Consider the following 22077-nt stretch of genomic DNA (forward strand, 5'->3'; position numbering starts at 1 on the left):
GTCAAGTGGGATTTGTGGTGATTCCACCAGTTGCTCCACAATCACCCTCACATATCATCTGGGGCTGGTACGATAGGCCAGAAGTGGCCGCAGTACAAGGGACTTAGTCCTACCCCACTAGCAATAAGAAAAAGAAAATAGGAAGGAACGAAAGAAGAAAGAAGGCAAGAAAAGTCCTAAATACGTATACATGGGTATGTATATTGTCACGTGTATTAGTGACTAAAGACTCGGGTGTGGGTTGGTGAGTCGATTTACTGGATACTCACTGGTCGTAACTGCATATAATTATAACACTTTCAAGAGTACTGTAATTATAAGAAATAAATAAAGTCTTCTATATCTCCTTACACTAGTCGTTGCTAGGTAACAGATCTAAACAATCCTATCCCTATCCGTTTCTAGGCAACGGATTTTAACACAAGAACTATAACAGTCACACTCAATATCACTGAACTACAGCACACATAGAGTTTTCACATCACACGTTAAGTCTTCACCGGCCGACTTCTAATTCTTCTTCAACTACGAACTTCCCGTTGCCATCTCCTACAAAGAACAGACTCTTAACTGCCCTGAACTGAACTTGTTGCTGAATTCACTTCTCTTATAAGCACTTTGCACAGACAGCACGGAAAACACAGTTGGTATTGTTGATGACATCACCGCGTTGCATAGCACGGTCCGATACGCTGAAATGTGTTTACTGAGCCGTTGCCTAGAAACGGATTGCATAACTCCGTTTTTCTAGAGTTGTTTGGCGCAGATCACATAGAAAACATTTTCCCATATACTGTTGCATGTTGGGAACCGCTTACTGACCCGTTGCCTGGCAATGCTTAGGTCAAATCACCTACACTATATATATGCATGCAAACCCACAGTTTACATCTACCCGTGTGAGGCGGGGTCGAATACCTCCACCGTGACCCTGCGAGTCGTAAGAGGCGGCGAAAAGGGAAGTCTCAAATCTGAGACAGTAAAATTTGGCCACGAGTCCCAAGGGACTCGGACCCGAGAAAGACCACGCTGGCAAGGNTGAAAAAGACAGAACCGTCCTCTCGTCAGGGAGGGCGCCCCACAAAAATAAGACCGTAACTGTCAAACAGTAATAATTAATATCTGTTCATGAGCCCCAGATGGGGCTCGACACCAAGACTCACTGACTGACTGACTGACTGACTGACTGTCAGTCAGTCGCAATGTGACTTTGAGTTTATATCTAGACACAATTAATAGGGCTTATGCTCAGGCGGTTAGGCGTCGAGTTCTCACCGCGGCGGCCCGGTTTCGAGCCTAGGCATTGTCATATTGGATTTGTGGTGGACTGTGTGACCATTGGATTATGTTTTCTCCAAGAATTTTAGTTTCCCGTACCTACCCCTACCTATTCTCATACCACCAACATGCCAATATTATTTAATCCTGTCATCGACGCTAATAATCTCGATGCTGGCAGCGTCGTTAAGTAATAAAGTTAAAAAGTGGAAAAGGAAAGCAATATCTAACTGGACAACACTTTTCTAGTATAGGTTTATTCTACGGTTGTATGAATGTTGCTACGTCAGTGAATGAAAGAAGAAGCGCACATTTGGAGACGATTATGAGGCGCGCTGCCCACTTCAGTATGCACTTCCGGAACAACCGATTTCCGGCCAGGATTCAGACCGTCTGTAATCTGTACGAAATTCCCTACTGAAACTCATTTTCAGTGCGTCATATACAGGACAGCCTCTTAACATGGGTTGAGTACGTCGCCGAGGTTGTGTCACCTCCCTCACCAAAGTAATTAACAGATTGATCTATTAAAGCTCTCGATGAAACAAAAAATCAGTGCCGTTATAGAATGTGGGAACTGCGATGAGATACGTGTGTCCCATTGACTTTGATCTCTACGCCAAACATAATTAGAAAAACTTTTATTTCGGATGTAGCCTGAAGCACTGCTGGGACCTTTTGATGTAGTGTGTGCTAGTTCTGTGTTATCTTACATATCGTGTGTAATATTTGACTTATGATCCCTTCTGATATGAATAACTGGCACTGTTCGGAGAAGATTAATATTGAACATCAAATGTCTGTGGTATGCTGTGCCCGATTCCATACATGCTATAATACGTGATTAAAATTTGCTCGTCGAAAACTAATTCCTTTCAGAAGGCGGTTATTGAAAATTGAACGTTCATTATTTTTCTCGACGTTGAAATACAGTCTGGGAATTGTAAAGAATATAAGCGTTATTTACAATTGAATGTCACTGTGTAGTGGTTCTGTTCATGATCCGTGTTCTGGAGGTTTCTTTATCGAAAATACTGATTGGGTTTAGATGATAGCATAAGCGGCTTGTGTTACACCTTGCTCCGCAAATACGTGAAATAGCGGCCTATGTTCCTCCAGTATAATCCTTCCTTTTCATGAACAGCGAATCAAACTTTTTCACTCAGAAACATCTCCCAGTAAAGCAAGCATTGAGGCTACATGATTACGTAGTTTATTCAGCTATAAGACGTTTGTTTATATCAGGAGATCACATATATATGTATACTCTTAATCATCATTATCAGTAATCTGTCAAGACGACAGGTCCACAGTCTCTTCCAAAACAATTCCTCCATTTAATGCGATCTAGAGCTGTCTCCTTCAAATGACAGTATCCTCTTCTGTCCCCAAGGTCATCCAGCATCTTCTTACGTCTTCTTCCTCGTCTTCTTGTCACTTCTATCCGCCCCTCTTATCTTTCCTTCGATAACTTCTTTTAGAAGGCAGTTTCTGCGTAAAACATGCCCAATCCAATTAGCTATTCTTAATATCTTGTTAAAAATACTTTTGCATTTTGCTACATTTTCTGGATTTCCGGCTCTCTTTTCTGCTGAAAGGGTCCAATTACAGGCGGTTAAGACGAACAGAACTAGGAAGTTAACCAGTATTAGTGTCAGATGAATCCTAGAACCACGGAGGAACGTAATATAGCAAAGAATGCATTTGAAATGTACGTGTCATGCAAACACGTACATTTATCCTGTTTATTGTCTTTATCTTGTGGCCAGAAGAGCTTAGTCGGTATAGCGACGGGTTACGGACTGGCTCGCCGGGGTTTGAGTTCCGTCAGGAGCGTGGGACTTCTCTTGACAACGTTTACTCCGGCTTTGAGGCCCAACGATCCTCGTACACAATGGCTACCAGGGACTTCTTCCCCCAGGGCAAAGCGATCGGTAATATCTCGGACTTCGGCTAGAATAACTGAAGAAAACTACGAAAATTATTGTTTATTACACCCAGTAGTTCAGCTAAATTTATAACTCGGTTTCACACCGATATAGGTTAAAGCTTTGCCTCTACACAAATGTGCTCCATAGTTTTGTACGTATCCTCCAAGACGAGTGAGAAAATAGCTTGAAATAATTTCTCCTACCTTGATTTAATTCACAGAAAGTTCGAATCTAAATTCATAGATAATTCATATGTTTTATAATAATAAAATTATGAAATTGAGACCCACATTTAATTAGTGTGAGCACTTCCTTTGTATAACTGCTCAACGTAAGATCTCATAGGTCTAGATACAGCCTTTCATGTTATCACTTTTTAATGCACTATTAATTAATTGTTTAATTTTAGAATTATACCCTGGGAACGTCATAACTATCGAAAGTACGACATGTGTGTAATTTATTTAATTCTATTCTATTATTTTTATTAGCAGTTCTAACTTGAGTTATACCCCCCCCCCCCCCCCNCCCCCCCCCCGCAAACAGCCGTAGATGCTGACGCGCCTTGAACCCCACTCATTGAGGTCTAAATTCCCGTTCCCCAAATTCTGTAGAATTATGAAGACGGGATAAGAACTCCGATTTTGCCGCTGTATGCATGTTTGTCTTTTGCATGACAAACAAGGATGAGTAAGAAGAAAGCCGTCTTCTGAGATGTGGCGTCGTGTAGAAATTGTGTTATCCGACGTTTCAGAGGAACTTATCGCCCCCATCTTCATGGTAGAAGACAAGAAGAAATCCGCGAGCGAACGAGCTTGAGCTTAGCTGCAAAGTGTTATACCAACACGTTTTTGAAACTTTTTAATCTAAATAAAAACAATACTGTTTGCCGTTCTCACCTTTTCTACTTCATGACGACTCAGAAACATTTCAACCTGCAAAAAAACTTCCTCCTCCTTCTCTCCAACCATAAAATGGCTACCTCAGAAGACGGCTTTCTTCATAGTCACCGCCGTGAAAACCTCAAATCTTACATAGATGAGTAAGTTGGATGAAGCAGTTCCATTCCTGACTTCTATTAAGGAGGTTCTTGTTTCGAATCTCGGACGGGACCAAAGGAACCTGGGCTTTATCTTGGTTATCGACAGTTCTCCCAGGCAAATGAAGAGACAGCCCCTGAAATTACTCTGCGATCAATTCTTTCCATACCATTGCAAATCCATTAGTCACTCATCCAGTCACTGGATACTAATGAGCCCCATCAGGCAACGTTTCGGTTTCCAGAGCGGTACTGTCAGTCAAAATAAATTTAATCTGCCGTCTCTAGACAGTTTAAGCTATCCGCATGTAATTTTGAAACAATGAAGATTAAAGTTGCTAGGGAAATGTACAAAGAGACATCTTTCGGGAAATAATATTCATCACTCAAAGGGTTAATGCCTCAGAGGAACAAATTCTCTCTCATACACTTTCATATTTTAGGAGTAGCCTTTGTGAAAATTCATATATGTGGAAACCCTGCATAGCCCATAGGAAATATATCGGAAAACCACTCAGTCACAAATTTACGTAGTTCATCTTTGCGTATGAAAGCAGTAAAACTTATAGACTTGGTCTTTTTGTGGCGGAGGGGGGGGGGGAAGGACATAGATATACTTCAGCACAACGTAAGATGTCCAGAAGGTCCCTTGGGAAATTTTTTTTTCAAGACAATTTTGTTCTGCATTGAGACTTTCGATCATATCGAATTTTGTAAAAGGAAAGGAGAAGGAAAAATGAGATAAAGAAAATGGTTCCGAAGAGACAAACGTTTCTCCGTCCGCTAGGGTTCTTACTGCACATCGTCTGTTTTTCACTGCACAGCGACTGGATGTCATTTTGCTGGGTTTACATACAGGAAATCAATGACATCAAAGAATTGCCAACAGCACCAGTGGATGGCACGAAATCTTGTCAGTTTGAACAGCAGAGACATTTTCACATGCAGTAGTCATTTGCATGAATGTTGACAATACAACATTTCATACCAGCGGTTTCAATTTCTTTAGTTGCTTGTAGCGCAAATATTTATTGTACTTAACGAAAGATTATAGAAGAGAACGGAAATGGAAGGCCGACATCCTTGGAGCACACATGTTCCCCTACCCCCTTTTGTAAATCAGTATTAATCTCTGTCCTTGACACTCGTTTGTTTAATATACAAATAGAAATCATAATTTCTTTCATGTTATGCATCCAGTGCGTAAATTGGCCCTAGAATTTCTTAGCGTAAAGGAAGGAAAGGCATATTTTTGTCAGACTACTCGAGAATAAATGGAAGCTCTGTTCCTTGTATTTCCGTAAATTTAACACCGAAACACAAGAAATTAGTACTCTCTTACATAGAGACGGTTTTATAATTGGGAAGCAACATAATAACGTATAAGTCATAACTAAAATATCTTAATAGCTGCCTTTTCTTCATATTTCACTTCTGTGTCTGAAATAAGCAACAAATTATTTTACCATTCAGTGAAATGCACAATTTTTTGGAGAACAAAACGTGTGTAAGTTATTTCATAAAATGTTCACCACTTAAGAATACATTTCAGGCGAAAGGAAATCTGTTTTCTGTATCACGAATATTTATACTTTTTGGGAAAAGAGCCGATTTTCATAAAATTAATTCTTTGTAACCATCGTTGTGAGAACCTCGAAACATACATAGCGAAATTAACATGTTTAATGATATGGAGACGAGCTAAATTTCAATTATTCCATCGTGTACTGGAATACTGGAAGCAGGTATGAATTTCAGTCAGATGTGCAAGATAACAAAGAGCGAGTGGAATTTGCGTGTACTGCAATTTTTATTATACATTTTCCCTCCTGTTGTTTGTGTTGTTATTCTGTGTCAATATGAACCCCGATGGACTGATCCCCCATCCAGGATGGACCGTTATGCTTCTAAATATTTTATTATCTGAGTAGTATTTCTGAATCAGAACACGTCACAGAGACTGAAACAAGATGGCTGATGAATAATAATGACAAATTGCTACAAGAAATCAATATAAACTCGTTTTAATCAGTTACCAATTCATAATAAAATTTTTTATTATTATTGTACAAACCAGGTGATAAAGGAATAAGTTCAGCGATTTCAGTATTCGCACAGTAACACCTGATCTTAGAATTATATTTCTTCTTCCCATTCCTAGTTACTTACGAGTATGTGCTCCTTCCCTCTACGGCTTTTTGGGGAAATTTTTCTCTACGACAGATGCCCAGTTACTTCTGTTATTTGATTTTACTTCATGTCTTCCCTGTGAGGCTTCGCAAATGTTTCTACCTCGCTGTCCTTATAATTTTTCCTTAGTCGCTTCTATAAAATATCCACCCGACATCCACTGTTAGTCTTACAAACGTTTTCTTTGCAAGTTGGGGGCACGCGGTAGCGTAGTTACTTGAGGCACTATGCTACAAGCCAGAAGGTCGCGGAATCGAATTCGGATGAGGTCATTGGATTTTTTCAATTTACCTATTCCTTCCAGCAGCACTATGGCCCTGGTCGACTCAGCCTCTAACAGAAATGAGTACCAGGAATATTCTTGGAGGTAAACGGCGGCCGGCGCGTAGGGCTGACAACCTTACCGCCATCTATGAGTCGATTGTCTAGACAGTGTGGGAACCTTAACATGTCACAACCCTATGGGCCTCCATGGCCTGTTACAGGGATACCTTTACTTCTTTTTTTCTTTCCAAGTTGAGGTTGTTAGCTTTGCACTGAACCCTCAAAATCGAGGACCAGACGCTCCGTTTCGTCTGGCCCTTACCATTGACCTGCTTAATATAGGCGATTCTACCAAGAGGTTGCGCCTCCGCTAGCAGTGCTCACCAGGTAATCGGGGTAAACGGATCTCTGCAACATGTGAAGGGAGTAGCCCAATGAGATAGTCGTGTATTGCCTTTTCATAGTTTGCCACATGTTTGTGAAGAAGGCTGATGCTGAAGCAATTAACACTTCAAAGAAATCTTTACACCATGTTCATACACAACAAATGTGTTTTTAGGCACTTGTTTCAGTGCCAGATAAACTACGGTGTAAATTCGGTCACAATTCACCTAGTGAGAACAAGATTTGAAATGCAGGCTTAAGATTAGAGCACAGACCTATTTGAAAATGCCTCCATACAGACTGTTTTATCAAAATGAGAGTGACATTTATTTCCTGGTACAAGTACAAGGCTTCAGTTGTCACTGTGTAGAGCAGTAATATACTATCACGTGTTTTAGTAACTAAAGACGGAGTTCGGATTTTTAATTGGATGTGTTTACAACCTGCAGATCGTAACTACAAATAATTATTACAGTATTGTTGATTCACGCTATCTACAATCACTCCACACTACTCTTCTTAGTCTGTTTCCACTAGTCTTCACTATCCGTTTCCTGGCAAGGGATTTGTAACACAGGAACTATAAAAGTCTCAGTAAATTACATGCCCTCAATATTGCTGCACTACAGCACATGTAAAGTCACAATGAAGTCTTATGGGCACAGTCTAATTTCTTCTACGACTTCTGGCCACACCGCCGCTCCCTTGGAACTTCAGAACTCAGCTGCCCCAAGCGATTTTCCTTGTCTCTTATAAAGCCTTCGTCAAGGATTAGGCAGAGAAAACAGCCCCCATACTGTTGCATAGTTTAGACCACATAGGAAAAACAGCTTGCATGTTGGAACGTGTTTACTGAGCCGTTGCCTGTCAGTGCGCCGGCGCGTAAGGCTGTCAACCTTACCGCCATCTTTGAGCCGATTGTCTAGATAATGTGGGACTCTCAACGTGTCACAACCCTATGGGCCTTCATTGCCTGTTACAGGGATAGCTTTACTTTACTTTTGCCTGTCAGTGCGGCACATCTCCCACCTCAAGGCTGTTCGTCCAGAATAGCCTATCTATGTGTCACAATTCCTTCTTTTCCGAGGTCAGTGCTTGAGACGAGTAACCTCTCTGGAAGTTGTTATGTTTTTTCTGCGGTGGCTGCTCTCCAACCGCTACCACTGCTCCCTCCTTACGGCCCCTCGTCCCGAGCAGCTCCCTGATAAGGTGAGAGCCGGTCCAGGTGTACTACCATCATGTTCAACCTAAAGTTCCTCTGGATTCTGTGTACCACATCATTTATCCTGGTGACGGTGTCTTTCCTTACACCGTTACACATTCCCTACATGGAAATTAACGCCAATTAAAGGGGATACTTTTCATTTATTCGGATTTATGTAACTATATAACGACGCTATTGGTAGGTCAGACCGCCTTTGTGGTCTAATGGTCAGAGTTCCTGGCTGTATATCCAGAGGTCCTGGTTTCGATTCCCGGCTGTACTAGATTTTCTGAAAAGTAGTGATTCTGGAACGGGGTCCACTCAGCCTCGTGAAGGGAGTCGATATATAGTTGCACGTTTTCTTGATCTGGGCACTGGTTGGACTTATGTGTTCAGTTTCACATCCCCGGCCGCTTTACTCCTGGGGAAATAGCCCACGGTACCCATTACATAGGCTGGGTGGGCCCTAGAGCCCGTCTGGACGACGTAGAGAAGAGAAAATTCTTGCCCGTACCAAGAATCGAACTCAGACCTCTCTGTTGTCCAGCCCGTAGCCAGTGTCTATACTGATACGTGGCGTAACTAATTAACTCGATGAAGTTCAGCCCTTAGTGAATAGGCTGGTCAAGGAACTACACGCCTTGTATGGACCTCAGAGTTCATGAGCGTGTTTACGAGAACCAGATACTGGTCGCTTCTCTGAGCCAGACGAATCCAGTCTACACTCATATCCCGCCCTTGTAACATATTGTAACGTGTTTGGAGTAGATACTTTCATGGCAACGCAATAACAGCGGGCCGTTGCGTAGAGAAGGCGGAAACAACGAAGCAGCGTTTCCCCGGAGATGGACAACAGAAGGTTCACTGCGTAACAAAGGCCGTAGATATATAAGAAGGTAATGCATTCGTCGAGACAGTCTTGGGATAGCCGCCGCTGAAGACAGTTGGGACCCAGCCACGGGCAGAGACAGTTGGAAGATAGCCGCCGCAGAATGCAGTTGAAGTGATACTAATTGTATCTGAGTGTGCAAGAATAAATGTGTTCACTAAATCCGAGACCTACGTGAAGTTATTTGTCGCGTGACATATCCAACACGTAACAATATTATACACATAAGCATCATAAGCCCTGAAGGGGTTCCCTTCCCTTTAAACTTTCTGACAGATATTTTGTAGACATTTCTGACTTCTGTCGTGTATGCCACATGCCCCGCCAGCCTTAGCTTCCTTCATAACTTACAGAAGTTCCGTGTAAAGTATGCCTATTGATAGACTGAGAACTATGTGTTGATGTAGCTGGTGAAGGAACTTGGACATTGTCGTGAAACGTAGCACAGATCGATGTGTTAGCTTTCTGTCAAGACACTCGGCTGGGGATCGATGTAATTCCTTCCTAGGAACTCTGCTCGAGTTGGTGACAGCGACAAACGAGCGTTCCATAACGTTTACAACGGAAGTCAGACTTAGGACCTTGCTTTGATAGCAGTTACTGCTGTATAGTAGACTTCACAATTTCAAAAAGGAAAAGAACCTAAAATATATTTCCTGATAAAGTTTTGCAGGCATATTGCTATTTTGATTGATTCAGGTCCATTGTGGCTGTTAATAGAGAGTCTATCTACTTCGTTGAGCGTTACGGTATGTATGCTGTTGTGTCTTGAAAAGAAAGTCGCTGAATGTTTGTATAATGATGAAGTGCATTAGAGGTTTGTATCTTCTGATTCTTCGCATTATATTGCTGCCGAAAGTTGGCTGGATTCATTTTACTCCTCCTGCAAGAAGAAGAGGCAACATGCTGGAGTGAACCCTTTCCACAAGAATTCCGCGTGACCACTGATATGAAAGGGAACATCTTGCAAGGTCCTCGTACACCACACCCACATGTCCGCTATCGTCTCTATTTATACGCACATTATATTATAATTTGCATTGAATATATGCACGTTCGGAATTACGGAATCAGTGTTAAACACGTCGTTGATAGACTAACTTTTCTTGGCAATTATATTTTATATTATAGGCGTAAACAATTTAGTAAAATTATTATAAATAACGAAGTGTAATTTTATTGAAGTTGTAATTGAAGAATTATATATATATATAATGACGTATTTGCTCTATGCAGGACACCCCCCCTTCCAGCGGTGACGTAACAGTATCGGAGCAACTGCCGCTGCTACGGTAATAGACCAGTCAACACACCGTCCCCCCTCCTCCTCGGCGACGCAACAGCACTTCCCACAGTGACATAACAGACGACACCGCGGTTACTACGCAGCAATAAACAACTATTGGCAGCGTTCCCCAACAACACCTGTAAACACGACGTTACGCACCAGTGGTAGCTATCACGTAACTGTTTTCTGTGTTGTCAGTGCGGAAGCTACATAAGAGAGTTATTAGAGAGAGAGTAACCATTCAGTTGCAGTCTAGCATTCTCCGGAGTGAATGGAAACAGGAGAAGTAAGTGTGATACTGCAGATGGCAGTCGTTTTAAAATTGTACGAGCGAATGTGGAATAAATTCGGTATATTCAATACGGCGTGAACTTATTTGTCGCGTGACATACATACCCAACACGTGACAATTTTATGTCAGAATTGGTTTACGAACTTCAACACGCCTCGACGAATAATCGAATTTACGAGTACATCGAGTGTTATCTTACAAAAAGAAAATGAATTCACAGCAGATGATGGAACTCCTGCGGAAAGAATTAAGGACCGAGAGAGAAGCTGCCGAGAAAAGGGCTGACGACAGCTGGAAAGCCCGGCGAGAAAATATGGCCGCCAGGCGAGAAAAGATGGACCCCGACGAGAAAGCCTGGCGAGAAAAGATGGCCGCCATGCGAGAAGAGTTGGTCGCAGAAACGGAAGCCATCCGGGCAGAAACAGGAGCCATTCAAGCAAAGGCGGAAGCCAAGCTGGCAAGAATGGACGTCAACATGAAATCCCACCAAGCTAAGACAGAGGCCAGCCATAAAGAGTTTCTGGCCAGAATGGATGGCGGCCGAGAAACGACGGAGGCGCGTCTAGAAACGGAGAAGCTCTCTTATGTAGCTTCCGCACTGACAACACAGAAAACAGTTACGTGATAGCTACCACTGTTGCGTAAATTCGTGTTTACAGGCGTTGCTGGAGAACGCTGCCGAGAGTTGTTTATTGCTGTGTAGTAACCGCGGTATCGCCTGTTGCGTCACTGTGAGAAGTGCTGTTACGTCGCCGCGGGGGAGGGGGACGGAGTGTTGACTGGCCTGTTACCGTAGCAGCGACAGTTGCTCCGATGCTGTTACGTCACCGCTGGAGGGGGGGTCCTGCATAGCGCAAATACGTCACACACACATATATAGTAACGCGTTATATGTCGTCTATCGGTGAGCAACGGCTACAATAGGAAGTCAGCAGCTAAAATTGAGTCTCCACGGTTACAACGAATACATGGAGAGTTCCCACAGCGATAAACGCAATAATAATGGTCCGTTGTCTGGTAATGTCTGGGACAACAAAGAGCTGGGGCTTGACGCCAAGACAGACAGACTAGTCAACCGACAGTCGCAGTGTGACTTTGACTTTAGACCAGTTGATTAGTGTAGCTCCGACTTGAGCAGAAGCAAGCTCGGATCCGAATAAAGACTTCACTATAACAGTGTTCTAAGAAACGTTATAAGTGGATGATAATAGTACTTACATTTATTCCTTGCAGAATTTGAGGTTCCCACAGTTGTGGTTATGTCCGTTGAAAGTCAACCGACTTTTCGGAGGGATATGTGGCCTCCATCTTCAGGTTCGAAGAATAACCCAAACAAGAAATCAGTGTGAAAGTGTGTGGCAAGGTTAGCCCGCCCGTAGCACAGAATGAACCGACACTGCCTATTGGCTCTCACTTATGGTTTATTTTGGTCTAAGGGTGAGCCGACGGGAACTGAAATTTTGTTTCCCCACTCCGTCCTGCGTCCTTTATAAGCCGAAATTTAGACAAGCCGGTTACTCAGCTTCTCTGTTCCTCCGTTCTGTATCTAATTTTTCTTCTTATTCCTTTTCTTCTCTTTACATAGGTACTTATTTCATTATGTTTTTCGCAACCTTTCACATGCCATTCTCTTGTCTTGACCATTTCAGCAAAACCGTCCAGTTTCTATAGCATCTATAATATCTATATATCTTAACCTGTACTCCCATAATTTCTCTACGTTTATGTTTTTATTTTTGTCCATCCTAAACTTACGAGACCATCTGCTCAGAAAATCCGAGAAATTGTGTTCCATATAAACAGCATTAGACACAGCACTAAAGCAAAATATACCATTTTAATGGTGTTTATGCTGTTCCTAGTGCAGGTTTCATGCCTATCTCTCATATTTTGGAACGGAATTACATTAGTATTCTTCAGAGAGCTTAAGAAAACATTTGCAAATCCTTTTCTGGTAGTTCAGCATCGGTAATATGTATTACATTCCACAGTATTTCTTAGAAAACTCTTCTGTGAGCAAAGCAGATTTAGGAAAATTGAAATTCAGAAGCTGTGTTTCCCTAACCCTAGATACTGCTCCCAGAGGGACTAAAGCCACAGTACAAAAGAGAGTGTTCCCTCTTGCTTCTTAGGCTGGATTCTAGAACCTGTTAATAGACAAGATTAGTGACTTCACTACATTTTAAGTACAAGTTCTACAAGACAGGATTACACTGCTTTCCGGACGTAGAACAGCGTCTTGCAAAGAAAATGTGCCAGAGTGAAAAGTGGAAGCAATTAATTTCCCCCTCTCCGATTATGAGACTAACCGACTAACTAGGTAAAGCGAAGGTAAATTTTTATTGTTTCTTCTGCAAAGTTGTTAGTACTTAGAGTATGTCGACTGAAACGATAGGATGACTGGTAAAAAATGAATTACAAATTATTTAGAAGGAGAGAACTGTGTGCTAATCGACGCACTCTTCTCCAGGAGGGGCTGGAGAAAATCACGAACAACCTAGTCTGGATAGCCGGTGTTTCCGCCAAGACACGAATCGAACATTTCCCGAAAAAGTGCTTATACCGTTACACCAGCGCTCTCTGAGACAAGGTAAAATTGCTTTTATGCGTCATTAAAGCAAATATAATACGTGGAAGTAATACTATTGCAATAGTATAGAAGGCTGTGGCAGTTTCACTCTCCGACCATTTCACCCCCACTAATAATCAGTTCCTTGTTGCCTTCGGTTTCATGCCATCTGATTACATTTGCCTGGCATAGGGAGTGCCTGGAGCAGCTAGAAGTTGGAATTTTGCTCGCTGAGAAAGCAGTGTTATAGTAATCCGCTCCTTGACTTCAGCCAAATTATTCTTCGCTAAAACCTTTTACTGCACTAATAAGTTACTGTTTGCTAACGTAAGATCGCCTCTGTGGTCTAGTGGTCAGAATTCCTGGCTACAGATCCAGAGGTCCGGGTTCGATTCCCGGCGCTACCAGATTTTCAGTGAAGTAGTGGGTCTCGAAAGGGGTCCACTCAACCTCGTGAGGATAATTGAGGAGCCATTTGAAGGAAATATCGGTTCCGGTCTAGAAAACCGAAACTAACGGCCGTGGGGATTCGTTACGCTGACCACGTGACACCCTCTATCCGCAATAGTTGGCACTAACTTAGAGGACAAGCGACGGTCGCTCGGTCGGGATAGTTCGCTTGCTGACTAGAGGCCACGGAGTTGTTTGTGTGTACATAAGTCGAGGTAGCTCGGTCGGTATAATGGCTGGCTACACGCGGGCCGACTGGTGTATGCATCTCAGCAGGTGCGCAGGTTCGTCTTTTAGCCACGCAGGCTCTGACACCCACTCAGTCACATTTATCCAGCTATAAAGAGGTTGAAGTGAAGAATGCGTGGAGGTATATCTCCACTTCCCTTTGGCGTGGTGCTTAGTTTTTTCACTTTCACCTTTTCCCATATACATATAATTCTTACATTACGATCGATTGCGTATTTTCTTTGAAAGAAGAATTAAAGTCTTTCCAGTTTCTTTTCTTATGTTTAATGTCTCTTATTAAATGTAAGCAGTCTCGTGAATCAGTTCCCATAGCGACTTGCTATATGCGATTCTCCGCTATGTCTTCATTGGCGCTTTTAAATGCAGAATGCTTGATGCTATGAAAATGAGGTGGAGAATCCTCTGCTTCTTCCACTGGTTCTCAAAATTGCTAATTTCAAGACGAAAGAAAGGAAGGCGTTCTTAGGAACGAGTCGAATTGGTGCAATCTAGTCGCTTGCTTTTCAACCTTTGTGATGAAATCTGCGGTGGACGGAGAAGGGGTGATGAAGAAAATGGTTGTTACGAGTACAGCAACAGTTTAGAGGATGGAGGGAAAGAAATAAGAGAAAATGAGAGGTTTGGAGTGCAATGGAACGGAAAGTGAAGAGTATATATAACATTTACTCCAGACAAGTAAACTTTACTGGAACGAACTTGAGGACCCCTGAAGTTGTCGCAGAAAGCTTTACTTACGGAATGTAAAGCAATGCTCAACACTGTAACTTATCAGAAACTACAGCGGAAGGTTAGAAATACTCTGTTATAATACATAGAGGTAAAGCAAGGAATTCAAATAGCAACAGAAATACTTAAATTTCGAGAACTGTGATTATGTAGCGCCTGCTTTAACATTAAATAACTCTCAGTTTCTCCACAGAGCGTATTCATGTGTTAGGAACAATTCTCGGAGTAAACAACAGTTCTTACCTCTACAGTAGAAAGCAACTGTTCTCTGTAATAGAGAAATATTGTGTTTATCTGAAGCAGAAACTGGCGATAAAACTGTCTGTAGTAATTATCGGGGGATATCACCGTTATCAATTTCATATAAAATTTTGTCCAATATTCTTCTTTTAAGGTTAAGTCCATATATAGGTGACATTATTGGGGATCATCAGTGTGGGTTTCGACGTAACAGATCAACTACAGATCAGATCTTTTGCATTCGTCAGATACTGGGAAGAAAATGGGAGTACGATGAGACAGTACATCAGCTATTTGTAGACTTCAAGAAAGCCTATGATTCAGTTAGGAAGTATTGTACAGTATTCTCATAGAGTTAGGGTTGACCGTCAAACTAGTTAGGCTGATTGAAATATGTTTAAACTAAAATTATAGTGAAGTCCATATAAGTAAACATTTTGTCTGATAAATTTCCTATCCAGTATGGTCTTATACCAGGAGATGCTTTATCGCCATTGCTTTCAACTTTGCTTTAGAGTATGCCATTAGGAAGGTACAGGGAAACCAGATGGGACTCAAATTAAACGGGACACATCAGCTGTTGGTCTATGCCGATGATGTGAATCTATTGGCTGATAATATAGATACCATAAAGAAAACACAGAAACATTGATTCTAATAAGGACGCTGGTCTAGAAGTAAACACAGAGAAAACTAAGTATATGTTGCTGCCTCGTCACCAAAATGCAGGGCAAAATCATGACATAAACAGAGCCAACAGATGTTTTGAAAATTTTGCACAGTTCAGATATTTGGAAAGAACGATAACAAATCAAAATTTGGTATAGAAAGATATTAAGAGGAAATTGAATTCGGGTAATGCTTGCTACCATTCGGCTGAAAACCATCTGTCTTCTGACCTGATGACTAGAAACATAAAAATTAGAATATACAAAACTGTAATTTTGCCTGTGGTTCTGTATGGGCGTGAACTTGGTCTCTGATATTAAAGGGGGAAATAAGACTGAGCTTCATAATTTGTACTCTTCGCCAAGTATAATTAGAGTGATGAAGTTAGGGAGGATTTGATTGGCAGGGCATGCAGCACTAATGGGTGGAAGTGAATGCGTATAGGATATTGGTGGGAAAGGTCAGAAGGAAGGAAGCTAATAACAAGACTAAGACGTAGGTGGGTGGATAATAGTAAGATGAATCTCTGATAGGATGATGAGGTGAGGACTGGATTGATGTGGTTCAGGATAGGGACCAGTGTAGGTTTCTAGGGAATAAGGTAATGAAACTTGTTCCATAAAATTTTGGAAATTTCTTTAATTGTTTCACAACTGTCCGCTTCTCAAGAGGCGTTTAGCTCCATGAAGTTAATTATACTGTCGTAGCCTACACCTGGGTGACTGCAAATGCTAAATTGGAAAGCACATGGAAGTTCTGTAACCTGTTTTTAATTACTATCGCAGTAGGCCGCGCCATAGCTCAGGCGGTTATTCGCTGGCTTCCCACCATTGCGGCCCGGGTTCGAGCCCCGGTCAGGTCATGTGGGCTTGCAGTGGACAAAGTGGCACTGGGGCAGATTTTCTCCGAGTACTTCGGTTTCCCCTGCCAATCTTCATTCCACCAATTGCTCCACAAACACCATCGCGTGGGGCTGGTACAATATGTCAGTATTGGCCGCAGTACCAAGTGGACTCAGTCTCACCCCACAAGGAATAAAAATGAGATATATGTAAAAAGGGCCTGCTACAGGGAGATTCATCGCATCCTCCCTGCGAGTTGAAATAATTTCGAAATTTATTTAAAAACCGAGGCAGTTGTGGGATCAAGTTTGGATTTTTAAATATGAGATTTCAGGAATTTTTAGGGTAGTGAAGTTTAGTATTGTGATAATCTGAAATATGACGCTTACAGGACTACGCGGCTTCGTTCCAGAACACCACAGCATAAATTCTTAAATACTTATTGAGTTCAGGGTGAAGGCGGAAACTCGGTTTATATATTAGTATCGATCTCTTGATTCTAAGTAATTTTGAGTAACTCTGAGATGTTTAGGAACACACTTTCAGCTGCATAGCTGAGTATGAGGAGTAACGCAGAAGGAATGTGAACACAAGCGGTAGTTACAGGGAAGTACCGCAATATATCTCAGATTAGCCCGTCTCCAGACCGAGTGCAGCCGTTATATCTCGCTTATGAAGCGACCATGAGTACGTCACCGCCCACAGACGCGTGCAGCTGTAAACAGGAAGTTACTACTCCGTCTGTCGCTATTTCAATCGCTATGAACTGACATTTCTCTTCATCGGACTCTTTGAGAGCATTTTGAATAGCTGATAAAGTTCTTAATCCTTTGGTGTCTAAAGTCCACTGATTGGTAATTTTTCTGCGCCCTGTAGTAATCCGTTTAGAAGTTTTATGCTAATAGAAGGCGGTGGGTTGTATGTAGGGAAGTCATGAAACTTAATTTCATGGATCCTTTTGTGTATCTACTATGAACTTTGAAACTTATAATGAAGTTGGAAGTAATGAGTCATAGAATTTGAATTTGAAGAAGACATTTGGTAAGAATATGGAAAATTCATGTGTACAGGAATATGAATAAATACGATTTAAACAATACGAAAAACTTTATTCGATGGAATACTAGAAGATTCAAGAAATATTTGTAAGGAATAGAAAGTAGTGATTTGTGTTCTTGGTTGCTGCATGTGAACGTGGTTGAAGATTTGCATTTTCTCATTATTTCAAACCTACTTTCTTAAAGTAGGCTTATGGGATCTGCGTTCTGTCTGTATATCTCTGTGTTTATGTATCCCCCCATCAACTTCTGAATGCCTTAGCCGATCTGCATGAAACTCGGTATGAATTTCACGGCACCTGAGAACATCTCAGTTGCGTACTACATAAATCCCTCCCATCAGTATGTGTGTCTGTATGTGTATCCTTGCGACGGCAGTTGCAAGGCAACGAATCAGTTAAATGTTATGTCCGTGTGTTATCAAACGAGACGCTGTGGTCTGTCTGTGTGTCCCCACGTAATTGCTAGCTAACGGCTCGGTAAAGACGTTCCCGCACCAACGAAGAATTGTTGGAGGAGTGGTTTTCTATGCGGTCCATGTCGTATCAAAGAAAAGTAGCTGATTAGTTATTCCCGGAACTTCTAATTGTCCTTTCAGATTCTAACATCGAATGTGACCAGGAATGTAGATCATCAGGGAGTACTGAAGGCCTAATCATCTTTAAAGACATCAGTTATTTGATTTGATATTGAGTAGGTATTAATTGTAAAACAGTATAGAAGATTACTCTTGGGTTTGAGGTCGTATTGCATGCAGATGTTTAACGATGTTCCCATTAACCTACTTCCTCCGTTCTAGGCCCAAATGTGTAAGCCTTGGAAGCAGTTGAGCAGGATCCAAAAAGCTGCCCTCCGAAATTTCGATAAGCGTTCACCAGAACAATACTAATTATATTGATTTGCTGTACATTTCAAAATACTAGTATTTTTTATTGCTAGTGGGGTGGGACTAAGTCCCTTGTACTGCGGCCCCTTCTGGCCTATTGTACCAGCCCCAGATGATAGGTGAGGGTGATTGTGGAGCAATTGGTGGAATGAAGATTGGCAGGGAAAACCGAAGTACTCGGAGAAAACCTGCCCCAGCGCCACTTTGTACACCACAAATCCCACTTGACCAGAACCGGGATCGAACCCGGGCCGCCGCGGTAGGAAGCCAGGGACTTTTACTTACTTTTACTTTTAATCCCGCGAAGAAATACATAGATTTCTGTATTTATATACAGGCTTTCGAAAATACGTGTATATTGCGTGGTGCGGGCAAGTAGGGTGAAAATAGAGCTTACTTGCTTCGTGCTAGTTCGTACTTGGTTTATTCCTCAACTCTGAAGTTGGAAGCGGCATATTTCTCCGAATCATTGGTTGGCTTTCAACGGACTACAGGCGATACGTCCCGGAAGACAGAACTCTGTAGTGAAGGGCAACATCTGTTAAGGATACAGATACGAATTTGTAGCTCCCCAATATGATATAACCGACAAAGTTGACTGCGGCCTTAAAGCTGCGATTGAATTTGGGCGGTGCCCGATTTGAATGTCTGCTGAGAAGCCGACAGTCCTGACCGGGGTCCTATAACTGTTTTCCTCAGTAGTTTCAATCGAATGTCTTGCAGTGTGGGAGGGCAGCCACCTCAGAATATTTCAACCTTATTCAACGCTTTCTTCTGGTATCATTGGACATCATGGAGCAGCTGCAGTTGATACAGCCGTTCGATAAAACTTTCTCCTCAATCCGATGGAGGACTTCTGAAATGTTCAATGCGCGGTTCGCTCTTTTCATGGGACTTTCATACGCACTACGAAATATTGTTTCTAAAGCCGTTTCTGATAACTGCTCCGCGCTTGCAGAAATTGTTAGCGAAATATAGCTGAGTCTTTCATAACAACCTTGGTATTTAAGTCTGCCCTGAGCTAGATGAGACCATTTCACATTTTCGAATTCTATGCACCTTAAGGTAAAAGGTGAGAAAAGAGGTAAAGTTGTCGCTGTGCTTAATTAATTAAACACTACGCCATGAAAACTATTGGGACACTGGATGTATAGATCCACGTTTTCTTGACCTCGGCACTAGTTGGAGGTGAATGGCCAGCTTCACGTCCCGGCCGCTTTACCCCCGGGGAGAGAGCCCCGGTACCCATTGGACAGGAGGACCCCAGAGCCGGTCTGGACGACAAGGAGAAGAGAAAATTCTTGACTCTTCCGGGACTCTTTAACTCCGACGTCTCTGTCGTCCAGCTCGTAGTCAGTCGCTATACCGACTACGCTATCCCGGCTCCCCCAACGAAAAGTGTCTACTTCGTTGTCGTTATTTGTAGCTGAATCAAATCTCAGGCCAACGTAAAATGAACAGATGAAGAGACTGGGTATATGAATTCGAAGTTAGTATTACTGAACTGAAAATATTTCTGTAGGTACTTCGGAAGTAATGACAGTGAAGGAAGAACTTCACCGTTACGTAACATTGGATGCTAATTGGCAGAAGCGGTAACACTCCCGCTGATTATGCCAGTACACGGGCAATTCAGTTAGAGATAACCCGATTGTACAGTCCTGCCATACTCTATGCACTTACGGGGCCAGAAAAGTTGTAACATATCCTGAATAGCATTTCGCTGAGGATTTTAAACCCCAGGGAAAATGAATCCATCCTGTCACTCATATTACATTCAGGACAACAGAGGATGCATGTTAAGTACCTAGGGTCGCCCGAGGCTATACAGCGAGGAAACCGATTTAGCCTACTGAGTGAATAGCAAGGCTTGCAGCGTGATCAAATTTATGTCACGCGCTCTTGCTATAAAGTTAATTGGAGAACCCTGAAATCTATCTGCTTCTTTTACTAAAATTCTTCTACTATAGGAGCTAACGAAAATAGAAATAAACATAGGTAAAAGGTAAAGTTGTTCCTATGCTTAACTAATTAAGCACTACACCCTGAAGGCTTATGAGGGAGTGGATGTGTAGACCTACGTTTCCTTGACCTCGGCACTAGTTGGAACTGAGTGGTCAGCTTCGCGCCTCGGCCGTTTCACCTCAGGGGAAAGAGTCCCCGGGACCCATTGGATAGGAGGCTGGGTGGGCCCCAGGGCCGGTCTGCACTACATGGAGAAGTGAAAATTCTTGCCCCCCATTCGAACTCCGAACCCTCGGTCGTCCAGCCGATAGCCAGTCGCTATACCGACTGCGCTATGCCAGTGAGGACGGAAACAGATCCAGCTTTCGAAACGTTTTATTTTCTAGTTTCTGGAAAGCTGACGACAGACAATGTCCAAAAACGCAGTAATTCTGAGTATTGTGCACCACCGTCAAACCCTTTAGAATCTGCCACAAGGAAGAGATATGTCGGATTATTGGTTTGTGTTATAAGAACAGGAATGTAACTACCGATGTAAAGAAAGTTTCATGTTTGAGTCACATAGACAATGCAGATATGAATAAGGTCACGAAGATTATATTCATTTAACACCAAAGCGGAAGAGAGTCTTCAGGTTGTTCTAGGCACACCTGTTTCTACTCAGAGCGTCTTTGCCATTTTTGTGCCGCATTTACCATCCACATCTTTGCGTTCAGTTCAGGTTCAGCTACGTCAATCACATTGGATAACGGGCTTCACGGAGGCATAGAATATCTGCCCTTAGAAAGTAAAGTTATCCCTGTAACAGGCCGTGGAGTCCCATAGGTTTGTGAGGTGTTGAGGCTCCTACATTTTCTAGACAGTCGGCTCACAGATGGCGGTAAGGTTCTCAGCCTTACCTGCCGGCCTCCCTTTACCCCCAAGAATATTCCAAGAATATTCCTGGTACTCATTTCTGTTAGAGGCTGAGTCGACCTCAGGGCCATAGTGAGGCTGGAAGATTAGGTAAATTGGGAAAATCCACCTCATCTGCCTTTTCTTCTCTTTAAAAATACAGCATATTCAAGATAGTTCGCATAGAGTTTTGAGGTTTACATTAAAATGTAGCATGCCTGGGATAGATGAAAATGCATCCTAATGGAAGAGGTCACATTTGAGGCTTAGCCAGAAGTGGGAGAATAATTTGAGCTTGAATTTTAAATAAATGAGATATGATTCACGTGACCCAGGGTCTGTCGGTTTGCTCTTGTTAACACGGTAATGAACTCCGGTTTAATAAAAGCTGGGGGTTCTTAGCCAGCTGAACTACTACAAGTGTTAGCTTCTCAGGAAGCCTCGTCCTCATGGGCTTGCTTCATTAGATATATATTTAATTTTATTTCCCATTTTTTCATACCAGCAGTTTATTAGTTAATATGCTAATGAAGGTCGATTCGGAGTTTATGGCAATTTCGGGTTAGACCTATATTATTCTGATAACATACGAAATAAATAAGTCAATAAGTATTATTGTAGATATGCAAATCCGAACTTTATTGATATCCGTCGAATTGTTTCGGTGATGAAATGTACGGTTGCGAGACATTTGTTACTATGTACTTTGCCTCATTTCGTTTACTTCGTCATTGAATTTCATATAGATATTGACAAATTTAGAAAGTTAC

General features: G+C 42.1%; 1 long non-coding RNA gene across 1 annotated transcript in view; it reads left to right on the forward strand.

Annotated features, from left to right (window-relative positions):
• LOC111871469 overlaps nucleotides 1-22077 on the forward strand; it is a 398884-nt gene that overhangs the window by 148737 nt on the left and 228070 nt on the right. The gene's annotated exons all lie outside the window — the stretch shown is intronic.

This window comes from Cryptotermes secundus, unplaced genomic scaffold, assembly GCF_002891405.2.
Source record: "Cryptotermes secundus unplaced genomic scaffold, Csec_1.0 scaffold465, whole genome shotgun sequence".
NCBI lineage: Eukaryota > Metazoa > Arthropoda > Insecta > Blattodea > Kalotermitidae > Cryptotermes > Cryptotermes secundus.